The sequence below is a fragment of the Protopterus annectens genome, chromosome 1.part0, assembly GCF_019279795.1.
Source record: "Protopterus annectens isolate FY-2018-M chromosome 1.part0, PAN1.0, whole genome shotgun sequence".
Lineage (NCBI taxonomy): Eukaryota > Metazoa > Chordata > Ceratodontiformes > Protopteridae > Protopterus > Protopterus annectens.
Window position 1 is genome coordinate 1,037,627,625 of NC_056725.1, and position 19,219 is coordinate 1,037,646,843.

The window sequence follows — 19,219 nt, forward strand, 5'->3', positions numbered from 1 at the left end:
TGCATCAGGGCTGGCAACTCGGCAAGTAAAAATCAACTGCCAATCATTAGCGGACCGGAGTTCCACTGTGGCGACTCCTAACCGGGAAAAGCCGAAAGAGACAACATTCTTGATGAAGCATTCTCACTTTACATACAAAAACTAATTTTATACATTTTCTTATCAAACTGCTCATGCAGTTTCATGACGTTATAATGATTTTGTCCTATAGAAAACTTTGCAAATGTTCTCATCCCTCATGATTTTTGCCTCAGACTTCATGTGAACACTTTCCTGTACATGATTCACATGCTTCCAAAGGGTCTTGTTTCTGACCTTGGATGTTTCAAACCTGCTTTAGCAACAACTCACTCTTAACTTGGAGGAGTCAGGCTAACAAATTCATTTTTGTATAGCTACATGCCTCACTTCATGCAACACATACTATTCTCTCTTATTACATACCAAAAGAATGCAGTTTAAAATGAACAGTAATACTGTGACTTATGAAGCTGTATTTTTCCCAGCCCTGCATACAAATTATATTTGCTTTTTAACAATCATATTATAGCATCATTAATAAGCTGAAATTAATATACATTTTAATAAGCTGGTCTTGTCCCATAACAGTTTTCTCCCTCTGACACTATCAGTGTCAAACAATATAATTATATTTTTATTTTTCTTAACTTGATAAAATACGCCTCAGCATCATAGTAGCCATCATCATTTTTTGTCAAAATAGAATTGTCATTGATTTGTGCATGCAGTGGCATTTCATGTGCAGGTGAGGTTAAACATCTTGTAATAACAGCCTTTAGAATAGAAAATGCTAAAATGATTACAAATATAATAAAAAGTACAATGAAAATACCCTGGATTATGCTAGTCCCCAGGTTGCCAAAAATACTGCCCAGCCATCCAAAAAGTGTCCAACATTTGGATGTGCTGTCCAACTCTTTGGCCATTTGTTCCATGAAGTTTTCCAGTTTTTCCTGTTCATCATGATAGTCACTAATATATGAACTCCCTATGAGAGCACATGACCCCCCTTTTGCAGCAAGCATTATATCAAGTGCCATTCGATTCTGAAACACCACAGTTCGCATTTCAGTCATTTCTCGATTTGCCATCCTGATGTGATGTGAAGTTTCGTTGGCCACCTCCTGTAGAATTTGGGCAAGTATGGTGATTTCAAGCATTGTCCTTTGTACTCCATACCCAGGATTAAAAATTGAAAATAATTGCTCAGTCCAGTGGATTGCTCGCTTATTTCTCAGTCTACCTGCTGGTGGGTGATTGAAATGTTGAATAGCAGGAGTAATATAGCCTATAAAGCAACATCCAGACCAGTCTGTAGGCAACCAGGGGTAGGCACGATTACCATAGATGTAGTAACGGTCTCTTATCATGCCCATGCCATGCCCCAGTCATAGCTTTTTAAGTGCAAAGAGTCTAACAAACTTTCATGCCTGTTGTCATTATATTTGCTTTTCCCTACTGGTACAGTCCCATTTCTGGCATAACATGTGTCTCCATGTTGTGTGGTTGCAAGTTGAAGAGACACAACCTTTGAAAAATCAGTTACATTATGCCAGGTTAAGCTGATGTCATTAAGGTGCTTTTCAAATGACACCTGCGATGCAGGGATGGGAATCATATGAATCCCTGCCTTGGAATGATGAGGTATATGCGAACATATCCAGCAGTTTGTTTTGTTTAGATTTTGGCATACTGTCAAAGGACCAGCAAGAAACTGTTTTCTCTCGACCAGTTTATAGAAGGGAACAGCAGCAGAAACAAAGCAAAAGTACCTATTGTCACTGGATTCATCTTGGGCTGCTACTGAAGTTGACCTTTGCACTAGGCAGATAATTTATCTGTCACACCTCGATCTCACTCTGTTGGCTGCGATGATTTGTCGGGGGCCCTACACTACAGGTCTTCTTGCAATGAGATGAATAGATCCACGTTGGTAGTCCTGCACAGCAAACTGTGGTTACAGTGGTGAGTAGGACCTGGAAAGGCCCCTTCCACCTTGGGCTCAGGCAGTTTTTCCCCTGAAAAGTTTTAATGTAAACCCAGTCACCTAGTTGTAGTTGGTGGCAGGGTTGGTCAGGAGGCTTTGGTAACGCTACTCTCACTGTTCGATGATATTGCTGCAAAGTTTTGAGGAGTCTCCTACAATAAGAAATCATAGCATCATCTGACAAAGTTAAATCGGCATTTCCCACTGGAGGGGTAGCTGGAAGGGCCATGGGTCTCCCCATTAATTTCTCATATGGACTCAATTTCCTGGTGATATTCAGTGAGGCCCTCATACTCATCAATGCTTAGGGAAGGGCTTCGGGCCACTTTAAGAAGGTTTCAGCACAAATCTTCGAAATTTTGTTTTTAAGGGTCCTGTTTACCCTTTCCACTAAGCCAAATGACTGGGGATGGTTTGGACAGTGAAGACTCAACTTAGTATTAAAAGCTTTACATAACTCTTTAAACAGATTATTCTGCTCTTCATAGCAATTCAGACAGTTTATATTATAATTGTACAGTTAGAGCATTTTTGATCTGTTGCTGCCATCTAGTGGCCTTTATTATAGCAAGCCTCAGGAAATGATGTAACTCATTCAGGAAGCAGCTTTTCTTTCACTTCTAGCCCTCATGAAGTGCAGTCATAATCTTCTTGTATGTTGTAAAAAAGTGCTGTATATTGTATATATTCTGATATGTTGCTATTTGTATTGTGTTGCAGTTTTACAAGTATTAAAGAGTTAAGCAATTTCAGTAAAGCTACAAGAAACCCTAATTCTTTCGCTTATTGGATTTTCTTAAAGTGTTAAGCTGTCCGTTTAGCTGTACTATGCCTCGCACAGTGCTGTGAGAATGGAACAGTAAAAAAAGAGATCCTTGCAGTCCTGAATACAAGAGGTCACTGCACTGCACATATGAGTCTGAGATCAGAGAAGAAGTATAAATCTGAGGATATGTCCCCCATGACACAGCATAAAGATGATACATGGTCACATGGTTCCAAATCATCAAGCTCCAGTAAGATACCCTCAGCATGTTCCTTAGCAATCAGAGCTAGTGCCAAAGCAGATGCAGCATGTGCCCAACTGGCATTTGCTGTATGATGTGACAACAGGCAGAATTAACCTACATATTCTTCAGTGCCAGAGTGCAGCTGCTGTGGTAGCAGCAGGATTCATCAGTAACCTCTCCCTCTGCTGAACATACAAATGAGTACATCCAGAAACTTACTAAGCCAGCAGATGTCCTGGGTATGCCCCGTCAGGCTTGTGTTGTCAGCAGTGTCAAACCAACAAAAAGGTCAACCTCGAGAGCTCCTTTAACACAGCCTAAAGATTACATGCCTGAACACCAAAATATACACGATGTCACAATGTATCTTATCCATAAAGAAATGGTTAACTTAGGTTTCATCAAGTTTGATGACTGTCCAGAAAACTATTGGGCATGTCCTCCTTTCTGAGTGCAACTTACTGGACTTAATGATAAAATGGTTGGGCAAAGAGTCGAAACCTTCCCCAAGTTAGACAATACAAAATTACAACAACTGGGTGATCTTCTTCTAGAAATAGAGTGTGCTAAAGAGGAGGGCTATTTGACAAGCCTTTCATATTTAGACACTGCTCATGGAACTAATCGAATTGTGGAGAAACTACCATATACCTTGCAACAAAAGTGGGTATCTGTTGGTTTCTAGGTTTGTTCAGCCACAAGCAAAGATTCATCCAGACCAGAAAAGCCTTGCAGACCTCATGGTAATGCTTCTGTGTTCACACACAAAACAGTTGTACCTTCAAGGGTCACAAACTGTCAAGACAGCAGCATGATGAGCCCTATAGAAAGTCCTGAGAGACAATGCCCAATTCGATAATGTCCTTTCTTAAACAAAATGACATCTGTTTCAAGTGCTGTGACTCTTCTAAGCATATAGCTAAAGACTGTAAAATATCAGTCGAGTGCATAGAATGTGGCATTGAGAAACACATAGTGGCCTTACACCCTGATCCACCACCACAACCAACAGGAGGAGGATTCCCCCATCTTCAGTGATGTCTAAGTGCACTGAAATCTGTGGCCAAGGTAAAAATCCACAGTCATGTTCTAAAATCTGTTTAGTCACTGTGTATCCCACCGGGAAAAGAGACAAAGCAGTGAAAATGTATGCAGTTCTTGATGAGCAGAGCAACAGATCACTTACAAGGTCAGACTTTTTCGACATATTTAACATTAAAACAACTGCAGCTCCCTATACTCTAAAGACATGCGCAGGCATTATGGAAACTGCAGGCAGAAGAGCCATAGACTTTGTTATTGAATCTTTTGATAAGGAAAAGCAATTCCTATTACCTACACTGATAGAATGTGATATGATACCTGAAGACAAGTCAGAAATTCCTTCTCCAGAGGTGGCTTATCATCACCCTCACCTCCGTCCAATTGCTCACCTCATTCCAGCTGTTAATTCTGGTGCTTCTATCCTTTTGCTTCTTGGAAGAGACATTTTAGAAGTACACAAAGTGCATGAGCAAATTAATGGACCGGTCATCGCCCCTTATGCTCAGAGACTTGATTTGGGGTGGGTCATTGTAGAAGAAGTTTGCCTGAGATCAGCTCACCAGCCAAACAGCATCAGTTCCTTTTAGACATCTGTGTTAACAAATGGCCACACATCTTTTTTCAGTCCATTCCAGAACAATTTTACTGTTAAAGAAAGCTATGATAATTTAACACAGTTTTGGGACTCTTCTTCACACAGTAAAGAAGATACCAGCTTTAACATAGAAACTGACAATCTAGGGATTTCAGTGTTCCAGAAATCAAAGGACGATAATAAACAAGCCCTGTCCATAGAAGATCAAGCCTTTCTCTGGATCATGGACAGAGAGACTTACCAGGATGATAATAAAAGTTGGGTGGCCCCTCTGCCATTTTGCACACCCAGGTATTGTTTACCTTGTAATAGAGAACAAGCCATGAAGCACCTGAACTCTCTTCGTAGAACCTTACAAAAAAGGCCAAAGGTAAAAAGAGATTTCACAGAATTCATCAAAAGATTACTGGATAATGATCGCACTGAAATTGCAAGACCACTGGATCAAGGTAAAGAACACTGGTATCCGCTAATGTTTGGTGTTTACCACCCACACAAACCTGATCAAATAAGAGTTGTGTTTGATTTCAGTGCAGAATGTGAAGGTATTTCCTTAAATAAGATACTGTTAAGTGGTCCTAATCTAAACAATACTCTACTAGGGGTTCTCATGTGCTTTAGAAAAGAGCCCATAGCCTTCACAGCTGATGTGCAGCAGATGTTTTACTGTTTTCTGGTGAGAGAAGACCACCAAGATTATTTATGTTTCCTCTGGTACAAAGATCATGACATAGACAAAGAAGTAGTGGAGTACAGAATGAGAGTACATGTCTTCGCCAACAGTCCATCTCCTGCTGTGGCTATGTACTGTATGCGTAAAGCTGCCCTAAAAGGAGCTAAACATTATGGATGAGATGTCAAACACTTTATGTTGAGACATTTCTATGTAGATGATGGACTTGCATCTGCTAGCACTCCTGAGATAGCAATTGACATTCTCAACAAAACAAAGCAGATGCTGGCAGAATCTAATCCATGGCTTCATAAGTTTGCTTCTAACAGCAAACAGGTCATGGAAGCCTTTCCTGCAGAAGATAGAGCTAAGGACCTTACAAATCTTTGTCTGGGCAAAGACTCCCTTCCTCTTCAGAAAAGTTTAGGACTAGGCTGGGATCTAGAAACAGATAGCTTTGTTTTTCAGGTCTCTTCAGAGGAAAAGCCCTTCACCAGAAGAGGAATCTTAGCTACCGTGAACAGCCTTTATGATCCCCTTGGGTTTGTTGCACCAACTAATATAAAAGGTAAGGCCTTAGTCCGTGAACTGTCATCTGGGAAATGGGAATGGGATGCATTACTCCCACAAGACAGACTGCATGAGTGGATTTAGTGGAAGGAGTCTTTGCAGGCTTTGAAAGGCTTAAAGATACCCAGATGTTATGGGCCTGTAAAAAGGAACTGTATATTTTTTCATATGCATCCATCACAGCTATAGGTGCAGTAGCCTACTTGAAAACCACTGATGCAGTAAGTGTATGTCAGGCTGGGTTCGTTATGGGAAAGTCAAAGTTAAGCCCTAGACCAGTGCATACAATCCCATGTTTTGAGCTATGTGCAGCTGTATTAGCGGTAGAACTGTATGAGCTAATCAAAGATGAAATAGACCTGGAACTTGATGTTGTGAAATTCTTTGCAGACAGTAAAACCATCCTGGGGTACATCTGCAATACCTCTAGAAGATTCTTTCTGTATGTCTCTAACCAAGTAAATAGAATCAGACAAGTAACTCATCCTGATCAGTGGTTCTATGTACCCACAGAGCAAAACCCTGCTGATTATGTTGCAAGGCCCACACAGATAGCCTGCCTTCAGAACACTATATGGTTCTCAGGCCCTTCATTTCTTTACCAGCCAGTTAAAGACAATTCAAATTACACGGCTACTGGTTATCCTCTCATACAGCCTGAAGCTGATCCTGAAATTAAACCAGCAGTTACAAGCTTCAGCACTAGAGCCTTTGATTCCACTATTCATTCACACTGTTTTGAAAGATTTTCAAACTGGAAGACACTAATTGAAACTATAGCCAGACTTATTCATATTGCCAAGTTTTCAGAGAAAATCAGATAGCTCTCAACTTAGAGGTTGGAAAAGTTTTCATCAGGAAATTAGCTTAGAGGAACTTTCACAAGCAAAGAATGTGATCATCTCTTCTGTTCAGCACAAACACTTCAAAAAGGAATATGACTGTGTAAAAGTGCAAAAGGCATTGCCAAAACAAAGTCGTCTCAAGAAGTTTAGTACTGTTATAGATCAAGATAGACTGCTGAGAGTTGGCAGATGCTTGTCCTTTGCAACACTGACTGAACAAGAGAAGCAACCAGTTATCACCCCCCACAATCATCACACTGCTACACTGATTGTGAGATATTACCATAACCAAGTGGCTCATCAAGGACATCACATAACAGAAGGTGCAACCAGAGCTGCAGGTTTCTGGATCCTTGGTGGTAAATGCCTGACATCTGCAGTTATTCACAAATGTGTTATCTCTCGTAAACTGAGAAGGGGATTAGAAAGTCAAAAGATGGCAGATTTATCAGAAAGAGTGACTCCTGAACCACCATTCACTAGCGTGGGTATTGATGTTTTTGGCACATGGACAGTGGTAACCTGCCACGCTAGAGGAGGTAGTGCTGACAACAAATGATAGGCAGTACTTTTTACATGTCTGTCTACATGAGCTGTACATATAGAACTGATTGAATCTATGTCAGCTTCCAGTTTTATTAATGCCTTGAGAAGATTCTTTTCAATCCGTGGCCCAGCAAAGTTACTTTGCTGTGATAGACGGACAGACTTTGTGGGAGCTTCTAAGGAACTGAATATTTGTGCAGATGATACAGCAGTATGAGATTGTCTACAAGACAAAGGATGCACGTGGGTCTTCAATCTGCCGCACTCATCTCATATGGGAGGTGCTTGGGAAAGACTAATAGGTGTAGCTAGACGCATCTTGGATGCAATGTTCCTCCAAGATGTCTATTCGTCTGACCCATGAGAGTTTAAGTACCCATATGGTGGAAGTTATGGCTATTAGGAATGCAAGACCTTTAATACCAGTGTCAAATGATTCAGGTAATCCTTAGGTTCTTACACCAGCCATGCTTTTGACTCAAAAGGCAAACTCTTTGTTGGCTCCTTCTGGTAACTTCGAAACAGCAGGCCTTCATGTAAAAGAATGGAAGCAAGTTCAGAGTCTTGCTGACACCTTCTGGCAAAGATGGAAAAGGGAATACTTGTCCATCTTACAAAGTCACAGAAAGTGGACCTGAGACTATCCAAACGTTAAAGTAGGTGATGTTGTGCTAATGAAGGACAGTCAAAAATTCAGGAATGAATGGCCTGTGGAACTTATCATTGACACGTTGCCAAGCAGAGATGATAAAGTGAGAAAGGTGGAAGTAAGAGTTGTCAAACAAAGAACTGCTAAAGTTTATTTGAGGCCAGTCTCGGACATTGTAGTTCTTGTTTCTGAAAATGGTTAAAATGTGTTATTGTATGTAGTAATATTAATAAGTGTAGTGGCATCCCGTAATATGCCAGGCAGGGAGTATTCTGCCCTTCATAGCAATTCAGGCAGTTTTTATTACAGTTGTACAGTTTGAGCATTTTTGATCTGTTGCTGCCATCTAGTGGCCTTTTATTTATAACAGATTAACTTGTTTTACAGCATTATAGCAAGCCTCAGGAAGTGATGTAACTCAGTCAGGAAGCAGCTTTTCTTTCACTTCTAGCCCTCATGAAGTGCAGTCATGATCTTCTTTTCCCAGGCCCTGACATTCACATCTCCTATAAGTAATTTGTATGTTGTAATTCTTTGTATTTAGAAGTGCTGTATATTGTATATATTCTGATATGTTGCTATTTGTATTGTGTTGCAGTTTTACAAGTATTAAAGAGTTAAGCAATTTCAGTAAAGCTACAAGAAACCCTGATTCTTTCGCTTATTGGATTTTCTTAAAGTGTTAAGCTGTCAGTTTAGCTGTACTATGCCTCGCACAGTGCTGTGAGAACAGAGCACAAATTATTATTAAAATGAGTTCCCTGGTCACTGTTAACAATGCTGGGTATACCGAATCTCGGTATATAATCAGATAACAATTTTTTAATAACTCTGACTGCATCTTCTTTGTGACATAGGTAAGCTTCCACCCATGCTGAGAATATACACACTACCACCAAAATAAATTGTAAATTATTAGTCTTAGGCATCTGGATGAAATCCAGCTGTATATTAACAAAAGGTCCCCAGGGTGGAGGTAAAAATGCAGATTTGCTGTTGGCATATTTGCTTATGTTATATTCCAAACAAATACTACAATTTTGTACATACTGAAGTATCAAAGAGGACACATGAAGGGCATACCAACTTTGGGTAATTTGATTAAATAAAGCTGTCTTACCTGTATGGGCTGGTAGATGATATGCCCTTACTAGGTAAGGTAGCAAAGAGGTAGGCGCCACCATTCGGCTGTCTGGATGTCGCCATATGCCATCAGAGGATTTTCTACATCCATCCTTCAGCCACCTCAGAACTTCTCCATGTGATGCTTCAGCTTGAAAGGCTGACAGTTTTGCCAACACATCATTACTCTTGTATTTTGTTGCTGTCAACATACAACGATGTTTACAACAATTCACTACTGCTTGTTTAGCAGCTTGGTCTGCTAAGTTGTTACCTTTTGTAACAACATTTATTACTTTTTGATGTGCACAACATTTGATTACAGACAGCTTTTTAGGTAACAAAAATGCATCTAACAATGATTTTATGTACCCTGAATTTTTAATTTGATTTTCTGAAGAGGTTAAATACCCTCTCTCTCTCTCCAAAGTTGCCCAAAGTCATGTACCACCCCGAAAGCATAACGGCTATCTGTAAAGATATTGGCCACCTTGTCTTTGGCTAACTCACAGGCTTTTTGTAAAGCCACTAGCTCAGTTATTTGAGCAGAGTGAACTCCCTCTAATCTTTGTTGCAACAATATTGTTTCCTCGGTGCAGACTGCTATTCCTGAGATCAACTTTCCTGTTTGATCTCTTCCACAAGAACCATCGACAAACAGATACATGTCATCATTGGGTATAGGAGAGTCCTTTAAGTCCTCCCTAGGAGAAAGCAAATAGTTAGTTACACACACACAATCATGCTCTTCACCATTCTCAGCAGTAGGCAACAGAGATGCAGGATTTAGAACAGGACAGTGGATCAGAGAAATAGATGGATCAGAAAGAAATGTAAGTTCATATCTAGTTAGACATGCAGTTGAGAGTGGTTGAGTTTTCATTTTAAGCAAAAGAGATGATACAGAATGAGGGACAGCTACTGTGAGATCATTCCTAAGCACCAACGATTGTGCCAGACTAACTAGAATGGCAGCAGCGGCAACTGCCCTTAAACAAGGCGGAAAACCTTTTGCAACATAATCAAGTGCTGTGCTGTAATAAGCCAATGAATGATAGCTGTCCCCATGTTTTAGGGCAAGTACTCCTTGTGCGAATCCTTTTCTTTCATGACAAAATAAAATAAAAGTCTTATCATAGTCTGGTAACCCTAAAGTTGGGGCAGTAGCTGAAGCTTGCTTTAAGTTCTGAAATGAGATTTCCTCTTCACTATTCCAAAGGAGAGGCTCTGGTGTATCCTGCTTTAAAAGATTTGTCAAAGGTTTGGCAATTTCTGCATAGTTAGGGATCCACTGTCTACAGTATCCTGTCATACCTAGGAAAGACCTAAGCTGTCTCTGAGTAGTCGTACGTGGGGCCTTAGCTATTGCATCGATATGAGATGGTAACACTTGCCTGCTACCCTGGGTAATTAAATAACCAAGATAACGTACCCGAGATGACCACAATTATAGTTTTTCTCTAGACACTTTGTGTACCTTTTCTGCAAGGATAGTCAGAAGATGCAAGGTATCCTGCTGACATAGCTGAAAGGAGTTTGATGCTATTAGTAAATCATCTACCTACTGTACAAACACAGAGCCACCCGGAAATGTCACATTCTCCAAATATTTTTTTTTAGAATTTGAGAAAATAATGAAGGGGATTCAGTATATCCTTGTGGCAACCATGTCCAGGTATATTGCTGCCCCTGATAAGTGAAAGCAAACAGAAACTGACTGTCAGGATGAATTGGTATAGAAAAGAATATTGAAGATAAATCTATCACAGAAAAGTAACTAAATGTAGGTGGTATGCAACTCAGTATTGTTGCTGGATTTGGAACAACCAGAAAAGTAGGCAGCACTGCATTATTTACAGCCCTTAAGTCTTGGACACATCTATAAATTTCCTTTCCTGGCTTTTCACTGGTAAAATAGGAGCATTACAAGGGCTTTTAGCTAGTGTTATTATTCCTTGATGTATTAGAGACTGATTTACAGGTTTGATTCCCTGCTCTGCTTCTGGCTTTAGTGGATATTGTGGAACTCTGGGGAGAGGTTTTGATGGATTTAATTTTATTTTTACTGGTTCTGCTGATTTTAGTATATCTACTTCATTTGCATGCTTAGCCCACACGTTGGCAGGTACCTGCTGTAGTAACTCCCCATCTGTCTGTATGCTTCCAGCAGGCTGTTCCTCAGCTTCTGCTAAAACTGCCAATACTACCCCCTCTGATTCTGTTGGAACATTTAGATACATCCCTTCTGGGGTACAGTAAATAGTACAACCCAGCTTACATAACAAATCTCTTCCTAGTAGGTTTACTGGTGCAGTAGTACTCAGAAGAAAAGAATGCTTTTCTTCAAACAGACCTAAAGAAATGGGGATGGGTTCTGAAACAGGATGTGTAACCATAGTATTTGTTACTCCATCTGCCTTTACTTTCTTTTCTGATACTGGTACTTGATTATCTGAAGTAATTTTTAGCACTGACCTAGTAGTTCCAGTGTCCACCAAAAATGGGATTTTCTTTGAATTTATTTTCATTTTAACATAGGGCCCATTTTGATCTATTGGCAGTAGAGGGTTAAGATTCACTTCCATATTATTTTTTTGACCTAGTCAGTATGGAGTTTCTTGACTCCTTCTAGTCTGAGGAGGGGGTGGAGGGAAAAACTGCATTATTATAATTTGGTTGCCACTCAGTCTAAGTATCTTGGGCTCTCTGCCTTTGCCTGTGTGGGGACTCCCCTCTCCAATGTCCTGCCTCTCCACAATTAAAGCAAGATGTATTAGATGAAGCTGGAGGGGCACTGCCAGCTCATTGTTGCCAACTAGCTGCACCTTGTTCCCCTTGAACAGCACATCTGCTTTTTTGCCATCCTCACTTTGTTCCAAACCTGCTAAGACAGGATAAAGGGATCCCTTTTTACTGGTCTATACTGCCTTTTTAACCTCTTTTAATTGTTGCAACAATTTCTTATTAACATCCTGCAACCCTCTTAATGCTGACTTCTTTTCCCTTTTAAGTGCTTCACTGTACCAGGAATAAAATGCTGTCATTTGTTCCCCACTTACTTTGCTTTTCTTTTCTTCCAAAATACCTTCCAATGTCAGCAATTTAGTCATATCATAAGTTCAATTTAATGGAAATACCCCACCAGCACAATTCTTAGTAAGTTGAAACCAGTCATGCAAATATTTACAACTTTCCTTCCCATAGTTAAAATACATAAAATATGCAGGTGTTCCCTTTTCAGGGATTTGATCTTGTTTGCTTATCTTTGCTCCCATTTTTCTTATTTTATAAATCAGTAATAAAAATGTTAGGCTTACCTTACAACTCCTGGATTCTGGCAATTCCAAAAACAGAAAATAACTGTAGTAATCCACACACCATACAGGGAGGGAAGGGTAGGAAGTCTGTCACTGTGTAGCAACAGAGGAAAGGTTTCGATCAGCCTTTTCCCACAGTACCACCTTGCTTTCGTCCCTGCGTGAGCTCAAAAGTTACAGCTCCAGCATTATGGTCGGGATAATGGGGCGGATAGGTACTGTATCCAGAACTGACCACTCATTCAGACCCTCTGAAGGTACTTTCACACAATCACACTGTTAAGTCCCAACATGATTTTGGGCTCATGAATTTATTTTAACAACGCATACCTCTACGTCCTATCATGTGGTAGGCTCATGAATTTGTTTTTAACAGTATATAGTCTATGTCCCAATCATGCTATGGGCTTGTGAACTTGTATAGTCTACGTCCCAATCATGCAGTGGGCTCATGAACTTGTTTTAACTTTACAGTCTACATCTCAATCATGCGGTGGGCTCATGAACTTGTTTTAACTTTACAGTCTACATCCCAATCATGCGGTGGGCTCATGAACTTGTTTTGATTTTATTTTTAGCTTTTAACTTTTCCTTTTCTTTCTGTCATACATTGACAGAATAAAAACATCTCTCATACTTCTTACCTTTCAATCTTGAGGGTACCGCCCTTGACACAAGGTGCCTCCTTGTGTTAATTTGTCCTTTACTGTATGTGCACATACATTTACTATACTCATTTACTGTGGGGTCTTCCCAATATTACTTGTATATCTTACAACCACTCAGTCAAACAAAACACAGTCATGCACTTATATTACAAACACAGTTATGCATTTATTCTACAAACACAGTCATTCACTTATTCTACATTTTGCTAAAATTGTCTAAAAGAGAGAAAGGAAAAAAAAAACACAAACCAACCCTTTTCCCTTACAAAATAATTTCCCTGCCAAGTCTAGTATGTTTGCACAACCTGAATAGCTGCACATCTGAGTCTCTGACTATTCCATGCAAAGCAGTGTGGAATTCACAGAAAATCTGTGATGGGCCCTATTCCAGAACTGCTCTGCAGAAATACCAAAGTTCAGATCCAGAGAACGGCACCAAATTGTTAAAGTCATAAATAAATAACATTAAGAATTTACCTTATATGCCTTTAGTCAGGAACAACACTTCAGGATGTGCAAACAGAAATTTTATTCTTATAGTGCTGGGAGTTATTCTTCAGTATTCTTGATGAAGCATTCTCACTTTACATACAAAAATTGTACTTTTATACTTTTTCTTATCAAACTGCTCATGCAGTTTCATAACGTTATAATGATTTTGTCCTATAGAAAACTTTGCAAATGTTCTCATCCCTCGTGATTTTCGCCTCAGACTTCACGTGAACACTTTCCTATACATGATTCACCTTCTTCCAGAGGGTCTTATTTCTGACCTTGGATGTTTCAAACCTGCTTTAGCAACAACGCACTCTTAGCCTGGAGGAGTCAGGCTAACAAATTCCTTTTTGTATAGCTACATGCCTCACTTCATGCAACACGTACTATTCTCTCTTATTACATACTAAAAGAATGCAGTTTAAAATGACCAGTAATACTGTGACTTATGAAGGTGTATTTTTCCCAGGCCTGCATACAAATTATATTTGCTTTTTAACAATCATATTACAGCATCATTAATAAGCTGAAATTAATATACATTTTAATAAGCTGGTCTTGTCCCATAACATTACTTACTAGGCTGTTGATCTGTGAGGATCCTAGAAAGCCTACCCTTATATAATCATCTTAGTTTTAGCCCTAGTTTATATAGTTTATATATAGTTTTATAGTTTGCATTTGAATAACCCAGAGATGGACTAAAGAAGGATATGGTGGGACATTGACTTTTCCCCTCTCCATGAGGGACAGGTATGCTAAATTGGGAGCAAATTTGGGGTTACTTATTCATTCATCCAAATTAAATTTTAATAGAGCAAGTGAAGTTCTTTGCTTTATGTGGAGTGGAAGTGGAAGATGGTTCCATAGATGTGGTTCCAAAGAAGTGGTTCCATAGAAGTGGTATAAACTGTGATATATACCCACTTCTCAAACATGTTCTATTTATTCTGCAGAAGAAATTGAGATCCCTTGAGCAGGTTTATATGATACTATTGGACTTGTGTATGTGCAATAGGTCTGACAGAATAGGTCTGTTGTAGTTCTATACACAAGGCACAGGTTTCCTTTCAGTAGCTTGTAAGACACTGAGAAGCGAGACAAGACTTTGAATGTGGTCTTTCCAATTGTGATAAGTGCTTGGACAGGTATATAATGAAATGGGCATTATACTCAATGATCAGCCTAATTAGTGCCGAGTACATTGAAAAGATTACATCCTAGAATCTGGATACATTACCTTTAGGTATAAGCTGTGCAATGATAAAGGACTTCCTTACAACAGTGGATATCTGGTGATCAAAAGAGAGTTCATTGTCAGCATAGTATCTCCAATCCCTGACCACTGGATTCATTTTCAGGGGTATATCATCAATTTGATAGTGAAAAAGGGAGTCATACTTGCTTTAGAATATGATTATACACTTCTAGTCCACAGTTTTGCCACCAGCTATTTGTTCAAGACAGACTCTTTTGGAGGATCTTGATGTCATCTTGGGGAGTTTATGGTGGAACCAAGTTTGCCATCCACTTTTCCAATTTTTTTTTTAGTGTTGCTCTTCTACTTTGGATACAATAGAAAAGTCTTTGTGGGTTCTGTTTAAGCAGCTTTATTTTATACAAACACATCACGATAGAGGTTTGCTGACTTTAACTTAAGTAACTTATATACAAACTATTCATGCATGCTTACTCCCTGGCTGCATATTCAAAATGGCACTAGGAATGGCACATGCTTGATATTTACACATACACTCTCATTCTTTGACGTGCTCTTTAAAGATACAGCACATAGCACATGATCTCTGATCTACATTTACCTTTGGTCCTTTTCTTTACATTTTTTCTTTCTTTTGTTTTTTTCTCACTTTCAGTTGTCTGCCTCTAATCCACTTCTGGTTTAATTCTCATGTCCACTCCAGTCCATAATGTTTTTGTTAAACAAGGCAAATATATAATTTTGGACTTTTCTTCTTCATGTTGTAGAACTTTCACTATGTTTCAATCTGATGAGGTAAAAAAATATGTATGCAGTCACATGATTGCAGACGTATACATGTTGCAGTTTTGAGGAGGCCTCTATATGATCTTGGCATACATTTTATTAATATATATATCATTTGATAAGCATGGAACATTTTTCTTGTTTTTTGTCCAACTGACTCAAGGCTGTTTGGAGTCAGTCACACCAAAGCTACAATTTAGAAAAGGAAGAGCAACTTGATAGTTTTGACTATTTCCTGGTTTAATTTCTTCAAATACTTTTTTTTCATACCTTGCTGGGAATTAACCCATTCTTAAGTCAGGGCATAATTAAAGTTAATGAAATCAATATTGCATCAGACTTTGATGTTAGCCAAGATTGTTCTTCTCAGCACCTGCAATATACCCAGAATTGCTTTTTTCTGCAGTTCTGATGGGGTTACGTGTATTGGTATATATTTAATCATGATTGAAATTCAAAAACAATTCTAGTTCACACCTATATTTTTGTCTGTTAGGAATTTTTCCCATAGTTTTAGCTTCTATATTGGAAGTAACACTTTGATTCATTATATCTCTATAAATAGGAGTCAAAATCTGGGTAATGGAAATAAGAAAAAACTAAATGAAAACTCCAGCCAAGCTAGAACTTCCAATGAGTGACCTCCAAAACCTCCTGTAACAAAGGCACACGGGATGGGATATATGCAAATAACCCTTATGAACATTAGGTGTTTCAGCCATATGGCGATTCTGATTGCCCATAACTTTTACATTTGAAGTCGTTTTAATGGACAATTTCAGGCCAATAAAGCCAAACCCCACTAGCTATGGATATGTATATTTTGACCTTGTTATGACCTCGTCAGCATAGCATAAGCAGTGTAAGTCATGGGCAATCAGAATCACCATATAGCTGAAACACCTGATGTCCATAAGGGTCATTTGCATATACCTCATGTGCCTCTGTTACAGAAGGTTTGGGAGGTCACTCATTGGAAGTTCTAGCTTAGCTGGAGTTTTCATTTAGTTTTTTCTGATTGTTTTTTCAGTGTGACTTTGTAACTCTTTGTTTTAATGTGGTAATGGAAATAAAAGATTATTTTTTATTATCAAGTTGGGAGTTTTAGTATGGAAAACTAGTACCAAAATGAAATGGCCAATTCCAATTTTTCTTTGATTTATTGTTTGCATTGTATGGAATTTTAGGCCACCAATTGCCATTTGCTCCTGAGATGGTATTAAACTACTCTTGTGAATAAAATTGTCAATAATTTTGCTCTGTTTCTAAGTAATGGAAAAATAACCATTTAGTTATTGAGCATATTGCTAGGTTTAGGAAGAAGAGGTTGGCAGAATGTGAATTCTGCATATAGCTAGAAGTCTGACCTTAATTTGACATTTCCAATTAAATTAGCAAGCAGATATGATTTTTTTATGTTAGGCCAGAGTTTATCACCAAAGGAGAGTGCCTTAAGCCTAACTTCCAAAGAGCTGAGATATTTCTTCAGAAGGGTTGCTTTTGCATTTTTTCCCTTGCAAGCATCAGTCAATCCAGTTAAATGTCACAGAATTCACATCTGAAGCATTACCTCAGTCCTTCAGTAATAAGTCTTTGCTGATAGATGTATCTAGTTACACAGTGCCTAATTTTAGTGTCATATAAAATTAAACTATAAAACAAGAAGCTTCACTCCCTACAACCCCTTCTCACCATGGACAATGTTGATGCCTGTGTAGTGACAGAGACATGGGTTAATATAGCAGAGAACACTCCTGTTGTAGAGGTCTATATTGCCTTCCATCCAGCTACTGCACAAGAAGGGGGAAATAAAGTGGAGGTGTCTCAATCTTTACTCAGAAGAGACTCATATCAAGGCTGGTAAAGCAACATGATGCACTAGAGTTTTTCATGCCCAAACAGCCATCAGGATTGTTATGTATCCCATATTATCTAGCTATAGAACTCCCTTTATGACCAAAGAAAGCCACAATGCCAATCTATAGGAACTAGAATCACTCAGCATTAAACCCAATACCATTTTCCTAGGTGTCCTACGTCTAAACTATCCAGCTATAGACTGGGAAACCTACACCACCACCAATACACAAGCACAGAGATTCCTGGACTTTGTCAATAAAAATGTCTCGGAACAATTAGTTAGAGTATACATTAGGAGGAATAACTTCTTGCATCTTGCCCTCACCACTATGAAGGCATCTTGAACTATCCCTTGCATATTTTCATCATTTGTTTGATCTGACCATAAAGCTGTCTTCTTCAAAATAAAATTGAAACCAGAGACCCCTTCCAACAAAGGTACCTTTAGAAATTTCTATAGGGCAAACTATCTACTCATAAGTGATGCATTGTCAAGCTTCAAATCACTACTAAACCCAGTTATCACCACTGGCACATAAAAATGTACACTGAAACAATATACCAGAAGGTAAACAGCTTCACAGATACAAGTGTACCCTGTAGGAACTGGTGCAGGCCAAACACCAGAAACAAACCCACAGGTGGAACCATAATATCAAGAAGCTTTGCAATGAAAGGAAAAGATTTTTGACCAAAAATAAGAAGAGTAATTTCCACAATGATAGAGCCCTCATCACTGAAATAAACAAATGGCTCAGGAGCTTAATAAAATCCACCAAAACCAAGTCTGAGGCTAAAATAACTACCCAAGCCAAAGACGATGACAAGGCCTTTTTAGTGATGTTCATAATTTCAGAAGTACAATGCAGCAATGCACTGAGCTGATGTCATCTACAAAGATGCTGAAGATATAGTCAAGCTACTGGCTGATAAATTCAGCTCAGACTTTACCCATCTCTCTTCTCCGTCTGTCCCACAAGATATAACTGATCTGGCTTGCCTCTGGCTATCACATAAGACCAAGTCCTAAAAGCTCTATCAAAAACTAAAAACACTACATCGATGGTCCTGACAATGTTCCTGAATGCATGTTAAATAGCAGTATGATTTAGCCATGCCTTAACAGCACTATTCAACCTTAGCCTCCACACAGGAGAACAGTTGCAGTCATTCCTTTGCAGAAAGGGTGACCTTATGCAGACCTAGGCAATTACAGACTCATATGCCTGACCAGCCTCATATGCAAAGCATTGGAAAGACTTATCATTGAATGAATAAATAAGAACATTGGGGACCTCCAAACATTTCATCTGCCTCAGTTAGGATTTGTCAAGGTCAGATCATGCTTACTTAACCTGGTGGACTTTTTTGAATAGGTCATCAAAGCAATGGATGAAGGTAAAATGGTGCACACTACATATCTTGACCTGGCCAAAGCTTCTGACACAGTCTCCCACTCAGGCATAGTACAAGTGAAATAACCTGGGAATACACTCCTACACCAATCACTAGATTGTCAACTGTCTCACGGATAGGATTATAGATCAAAACAGGTGACGCTACCTGCACAAAGTGTCCAGTGGAATTGACAGGGTTCATTGCAGGGGCCTCTCAGGTTTGGCATCTACTTCTCCAAGGTAAAAGCCAATACCAAAGGATTCTGGCTGACTAAGTTTTCAGATGACTACAAGCTAGGAAGATTCAGTAAATTGCCATATGACTTAGCCATCCTGCAGGAAGGTATGCCCCAAATAAATAATTGGTGACAAAATCATGGAGTGAAACTAAATCCCAAAAAATGCCTTATTGTAT